General features: G+C 42.9%; 1 protein-coding gene across 1 annotated transcript in view; it reads right to left on the reverse strand.

Annotated features, from left to right (window-relative positions):
• Positions 1-6,000, reverse strand: part of LOC111869644 (U7 snRNA-associated Sm-like protein LSm11) — a 40,027-nt gene that overhangs the window by 21,542 nt on the left and 12,485 nt on the right. The window lies entirely within an intron of this gene.

The following is a 6,000-nucleotide window of genomic DNA, read 5'->3' on the forward strand; positions in this document are numbered from 1 at the left end:
ATCCATGTGGCGTGTAACTTATATTTCTGTTGATGAGAGATTTAAATGCTGAAGCGTTGCGGAATACGTTTCTTTTACCACTCTTTTAAAAAACGAATGAATGAATGCAGGCCACAAGATGCAGTGCGCACTTCTCGTGACGATATACCGGGAACACTGCCACAGTACGGAAGTGGGTATACAAAACAAACTCCGTGGCCTGTAGTCCGCAAGCGAACTATGCCGACCGAGCAACCGCCGCTTCTCGGCGAAGTTAGTGCCAACTTTTGCGGATAGAGAGTCTCACGTGGTCAGCGCAATGGATCCCCACGGCCATCAATCTCGGTTTTCTAGACCGGAGCCGCTATTTCTCTGAAATAGCTCCTCAGTTATCCTCACGAGGCTGAGCGGACCCCGCGAAGTGGATATAAGAAAAACAAATATTCTCTTACGGGTCTGTAGCTTCTGAAGACTTAGTTACGACGGGATCCCGATAGCGAATCCCGTGCTGTATATTATATTAGGGTCCCAATCCAGTCAATAGTCAGAGTAACATTATTCCCTACTACGACCAAGCCCCGCCCTCCAGATGTGGGGTTTCGTCTCTGATCCGGCACTTGCTTGGTTACTGATGCACGAAGTTCGTCTTTTTCTACTAAAAATGTGTGTCATATCTGGTTGAGATCTCAAAAGCGACTAGAGAAAGAAAATCTGTGAAGAATTGTACTATGTATTTCCTTAGGGGCCATGCATTAGCTCTGGTGGTTGACGATGGCTTCTCACAGCGAAGCCTCGAGTTCAATCCCTTGTGACTTCTTGCAAGATTTGTGGTAGACAAATTGACTGTGGGGCATATTTTGTTCCGAGTTTTCTTCTGTATTCCCCCTGCTAATCATCATTTCACCACTGCACTCATATATATGACTTCCTGCTGCCCAAGGTGTGCTGTAGCTTTGGGCAGCACATTAGCACTTCCTCGAACTTTAACTCCGGGGCTTCAACTCTGACCCAGCACTTGGCTGACTACAGAGTACGGAAGTCGAATCTACGTGTAGGCTTATCCTCTTATCTGAGTAATACTATGTGTTGCACACGAGTGTGAAACCTGGTCCTTCACACTCACGATTCAAGGTATATGAGAATATGACATCCATTGTAATTAGGGTGGTAAAATCAAGAAGGATGAGATGGACAAGGCATGTAGAAAGCATTGGAGGAATCAGAAATACTTCTCTCTGAAAATCTTAAGGAAAGAAATGTCATTTTAGCTTCCCTGAAAGGTGATGTTCAAAGCAGTGCAAAATGTGGTGTATGCAGACTAAATTATGTGAACCTTCCCTTATTTCCACATATTGAATGTTGCTTTTCATTGTCTTTTTAGTACACCCAGTGATAATACGGTGAAGAGTTTTAACACAGTTGCTTAATCGATCGAATGCAGCAAGGAACTATGACCCGATTTTTCCGGTCGGAAAGTAGGAAAACTAGCGAAATTTATGGAAGGATGGAAGTTCAGTAACCGCTTGGGCCAGAGTAACATTTTCGAATTGGCGGAACAATTCAAAGAACGACGGACGAGTGTTGCAGATGAGCACCTTTCTGGGTTGCCATCGGCTGTAACATGTGTTGAGGTTAAGCAGATGGATCAGCGTATCCGAGAGAACCGAAAAAGAATCAGCATTGATGACACTGAATCTGATGTGAACATCAGTCATAGTGCAAGCACTGAATAATGGCATGAGGCCAAATCGATAATATCAGGAAATTTGCGGACTTATGAATCAAATGAATTAAAAATCAGGAAGATATGTCTAATTACTGTGTAATTATTCTGTCAGAACTTTTAATAAATTTTCCTTTAATTTGTTCCTTGGCATCACATATAAATTTTCATAGAACTACCGTCTTCCAGGGTTGGGATATGAAAGCTGATATGGTTTTGGAAATTTCTTTTGTAAAGTCGTTATTGTTGCCATGATTATACGCGTGGATCTGCTTATATCACAATAAGTAATGCCTACAATCACTTCGGTTGTTCACATAATAGCAATAAGAGAGTAATGACCAGACAATATGTATTGGCAGTAGTGAAACCTGTTTCTTCTTTGCTGTTACGTGTATATTAGAGATGATATGTACTGTAAGACTTAATCATTTCCAGCAGGTAATATTACGATTGAAAGTGACAGTCCTGGCGAAAGAAAGCTGTAATCAGCGAAAGTAATATAATAATATAACAAAAATACGAGTTGCAAGGAGAGAACCGCCACCATGTCGGCGAGAAAGTGTCCACAACTTTCACTGCGGTGGAAATATCATCCGATGTGGGCCGAGCTCAAGACAACGGAAACAATGACTGAAGTCCACACTCCTGAATTTTACCGTGTATAGGCTGTCTGTCTGTATCAGACATCACTGTGCCGATTCGCATATTCAGAGGTAACCAAGTCGCCTGATATAGTTTTACAGGGAATATGTATACGGTTAGAACCCGGTGAGAATAAAATGTAGCGATGTTTAGGCCACTGAAAACGAGACACTATATAATTTCTATCCGAAAAAAAAATACTCTAACATTCCTCATAACATGAGAGATTGCCCTAGTTAAAAATATAACACAAATAAATGTTTCTGTACCCTAAAAATCATAATTGAGTGCAACGACCATTTTCTTAACAGAAAAGTGAGGCTCGCGCGTCTTCTCTAAAAGTGTTAGGGTGAAAAAATTTTAAATCGAGAATACGCCCCCCCCCAAATCAATTTGTACAAAAGACGCAAGCTTACAAAGATAATACCACTACACGAAACGCAATGCTTTATATCGCGGTTGTCATTTAAAGGTGAATTAAACGATAGAATATCTTCCTGTGTTTACTAAAGAAATACATTATAGGAAGAGTTTATAAAACTTGAGAGGGCTGTAATAGAAATCCTCGCTCCAAGGAGGAGGAGGAGGCAGTGTTATAAACTGCGTGTGTACAAGTGGAAGGTGAATGACCAGCAGGCAACCCGTACTGTAGGATCTGACGAGTTGCGCTTCAAGAGGTGAATGACCAAACAGTGAAGTAGTGCAGACGGTTTCTCACCTTCATATGTGTTCTGGCACAGGCTGCTATTACTAAGCGTTACTATATGTGTAATGTTATTGCATAAGGAAGCACATATAAGTGTGTTCTGATTTAATACCGAACAATTGCTTCGTTCTTTTTGTACTGTATGAAATTTTCATTAATATGGAGCAAGTATTTTTTTTTGATACATTTCATTCAGTTACGATATCATCCTACTGAATGTATTGGAACCTTGACTACAGGCATCAAAACAAGAGTGGGAAAGTATACTCCAACTGCAACTGTAGCTACGTACATATACACTTTCCCAAAGCATTCATTGCGAGTTTGTAAACCTTACTGGCTTTGGCGTTTACTTATTGCAAATGATGCTGGAAAGTAAATCTTATATTAATGCATAGTCGTAATGGGTATTTTTTCTTCGTAGTCCAGAAAATATACGTATAGTATACAGTGTCGAACACTGTTTCGAGCAAAATTATTTAATTTTAATTAGATCTACAGTTTCTTTTGTACAAGCTGACAATTCTTTTGCGTGATAACTCTGTTAGAGCCTCATCTGAAGTACGGGTCTTGTGTGTATATGAAGTGACAGGAGGTTGGAGAAAAGTGCATAATGAGGAGTTTTATAGTTTGTACACTTCTCCAAGCATAATTAGAATGATCAAGGAGGGTGAGATGGGTACGGAATGTAACACGAATGGGGAGAAGAGGAATGCTTATAGGATATAGGTGGGAAAGCCAGAAGGAAAGAAACCACTGGGAAGACCAAGACGTAGGTGGTTGGACAATATTAAAATGAAGCAAGCAGTCTTCTGGGATGTGGGGCCGTGTAGATATTGTGTTAACCGATGTTTCGGAGGAGCGTATCGCCTCCATCTTCAGAGTAGAAGAAAAAAGAAAATCCGCGAGCGAGGAACCAGCGTGAGTAGGTGCAAATAGACTAATGCCCGAGAATAAACCCAGCTGTATAAGAGCAGGAAGGGAAGGGAAAAGGGAACTACATGCGAAATCAGTAGAGAGGAGAGGGGAAGGGTCTGGGGAGGTGGGCCAGCAGGTATAGAATACGGAGGCGATACGTTCCTGCGAAACGTCGGTTAACACAATATCTACACGGCCCCACATCCCAGAAGACTGCTTGCTTCATAGTCACCGCCGTGAAAATCTCAAATCTTACAATATTAAAATGGATCTTAGAGAGATAGGATGGGATGGTATGGATTGGATTTATCTGGCTCAGGATAGGGACCAGTGGAAGGCTCTTATGAACACGGTAAAGAACCTTCGGATTCCATAAATGGTGGGAAGTTTTTGAGTACCTGCACAATTGGCAGCTTCTCAAGAAGGGCTGGTTTCCATGAGTGAGTCAGTGAGTGAGTACTGGCCATTTACAGTCAAAAATCAAATTCGCCAGCTGTTCTCATTCCAGCAGCCACTCCACAATCACTAATCACCCTATCATCGGCGGTGCACAGTGTCGATACTGGTGTCGCGTGGTCAACGCAACGAATCCCCACGGCCGTTAATTTCGGTTTTCTAGACCGAAGCCGCTATTTCCTTGAAATATCTCCTCAATTATCCTCACCAGGCTGAGTAGACCCCGTGTCAGACCCACTACTTCTCAGAACATCTGGTAGCGCTGGGAATCGAACCCGGACCTCTGGATCCGTCGCAGTGAACTCTGACCACTAGACCACAGATTCAAATTACATGCTAACGTGCGGAACTCAGAGCCGACATATTGGTAAAGAAGTACAAAACGTAACTGACTATCTTTTTTATATTGCTAGTGGGGTGGGACTAAGTCCCTTGTACTGCGGCCTCTTCTGGCCTATTGTACCAGCCCCAGATGATAGGTGAGGGTGATTGTGGAGCAGCTGGTGGAATGAAGATTGGCAGGGGAAACCGAAGTACTCGGAGAAAACCTGCCCCAGCGCCACTTTGTCCACCACAAATCTCACTTGACCAGAACCGGGATCGAACCCGGGCCGCCGGGGTGGGAAGCCAGCGACTAACCGCTTGAGCTATGGCGCGGCCCGACTGACTATCTTAGTTGAAACTACTATGAAAAATCGAGTCATGATGCAGTTTAACCAATTCAAGTCGTAATTCTTCCGGAGCAACACTGACTTCGATAAAGAATGGGGGTTCCCAAACATATGCCAATGATTCTCATTTTAAAATTCTCAGCCAATGAATCAATAATTTCTACAGCACAGACATTTGGAAGGGGAACACTTATTGATCCATACTTATGAAACAAACCACAGGAAAAACAAGTTCTGGGAAGAAATAATCGCCTACTTTTCTTTGGCACGACATGGACCGCATAGAAAACGATGCCTCCAACAATTCTTCATTGCTTGCGGGAACGTGTTTATCGAGCCGTTGCTTAGGAACGATAGGGAGATACACAGACCCACAAACTCTGCTATCATACGACACAGACCACATAGAAAACGAAGCGTCCGACAATTTTTCTATAGCTGCGCGTGTATTCGTTGCCGTGAGGGCGTTTTTACCGAGCCGTTGCCAAGCAACATACACATATAGACACACAAAGAGATGGGAGGGAATAATTAAGTACGCCGTTGAGATGGGCTCCGGTGCCATACCAACTTTAATAAAGATTGGTTCAGGCATTAAGAAGTTAATAAGGAGAGATACACAGACAGGAAAAAGATCGCATAAGCCTGACGCGAGCTAACGTTTTCAAGCTGTTTCCTAAATAGTTACGTAGTCTTAGTTATCACTAGCTAAAATGCCTAACAAGAGGCACAGCTTTAGTTAACAGGGAAGGACATCTCATACCAATATACTTTGTTAAGCGTTCATTGGTTCGCTATCCCGGCTCCTCACGTCCAGCCAGTAGCCAGTCGCTATACTGACTGCGCTATCCCGGCTCCTCACGTCCAGCCAGTAGCCAGTCGCTATACTGACTGCGCTATCC

Source organism: Cryptotermes secundus, unplaced genomic scaffold (genome assembly GCF_002891405.2).
Source record: "Cryptotermes secundus unplaced genomic scaffold, Csec_1.0 scaffold862, whole genome shotgun sequence".
Taxonomy (NCBI): Eukaryota; Metazoa; Arthropoda; class Insecta; order Blattodea; family Kalotermitidae; genus Cryptotermes; species Cryptotermes secundus.